Genomic DNA, 1537 nt, shown 5'->3' on the forward strand with positions numbered 1-1537 from the left:
GCAATCCCTTCTCCTCCATTCTCCTCTCGGGATCTTGGGCACGCACGCACACGCGCCCGGCGTGAGTTTTAAGCCACCGGGTCCGGGACACGAACCGTGGTCGACTACGTGGGAGTCCAGCGACATAGCCATTACGCTAACTGCTGGTTCCCTGGGAGGATATTTTTGTAAATTATGCCTCAGATAAAGGACTGATAACCAGATACACAGGAAACTCAAGCAGCTTACCTGAAAAAAAAATGATCAACCCAATTAAAAGATGGGAAAATGAGCTGAACAGTCAACTCTGTAAGGAAGACATATGAACAGCTGAAAAGCATATGAAAATAAAATGCTCAACCTCCCTCATCATAAGGGAGATACAGCTCAAAACCACAATGAGATACCCCCTAATCCCAGTCAGAATGGTTAAGATTAAAATTAAACAAAAAATGAAAAGTGCTGGCAAGGCTGCGGAGAATAGAGAACTCTCCTACACTGTCAGTGGGGATGTAAATTAGTACTGCCACTATGGATATCAATATGAAGATTCCTAAAAAGCCTACAAATAAAACTACCATATGATTCAAAAATTCCACTCCTTGTTATCTACTCAAAGGATAGGAGAATGCTCAGTGGGAAAACTGCTTGCACATGCATGTTTATTGCAACATTACTCACAATTGCTAAGACATGGAACCAAACCAAATGTCCATGAACAGATGTATGGATTGAAAAAGTGTGGCATATATACACTATGGAATACTACTCAGCCATAAAATAATCCTGACATTTGATAGAAAGTAAGTGAATATGGATGATTTACTGCGAGTGAAGCAAGCCAGATTGTGAGAGAGAGACATCGTTATGTCTCCACTTAATATATATGAACTGTCCACACTCTATGGCAGAAATTGAAAAATTACAGGATATAGGGTAATGAAAAATGGTTATGGACACTACAGACAGTGTGGGAAGAGGGTGGGAGATTAGGGAGAGTAAAAAGCTAGGTATCAAGTAGAAAAATAGAGAGGCAAGACATTTAAGGGATGCAGAAATCGATGATTGTTGAAGACAACTTGTATTAAATCTTCAACTGGACTGGTGTGAAGTATATTCATGCTGGGCAAATTCACTTTACAAACTGTAGTGATGTATAGTGATTGAATGTATAAAGTTAAAATAATTTTTTTAAAAAAGATGATAGTGAAGCTGTGGAAACAAATCTCTCAGTTTTTCTATGCCATAAGATATATACAGAATTTATGGTTTGGGATGTAGTTGTAAATCAAAAAATTGTGATAGACTTGAGATCAATTTAAAAATTTTCTTTTTAGGACCAGCAGTTAGTGTAATGGCTATGTCACTGGACTCCCATGTAGTTGACCGTGGTTCATGTCCCAGATTCAGTGGCTTAAAACTCACGCCAGGTGTATGTGCATGCATGCCCAAGATCCCAAGAGGAGAACGGAGGAAAAGGGATTGTGGTGTGGCCATCCCCCCTGGGGGGTGATTTCTCGCTTTATATCTCTCTGTCTTTTTGTCTGTCTGGCGAGTG

Source organism: Tupaia chinensis, unplaced genomic scaffold, assembly GCF_000334495.1.
Source record: "Tupaia chinensis unplaced genomic scaffold, TupChi_1.0 Scaffold145805_1, whole genome shotgun sequence".
Taxonomy (NCBI): Eukaryota; Metazoa; Chordata; class Mammalia; order Scandentia; family Tupaiidae; genus Tupaia; species Tupaia belangeri.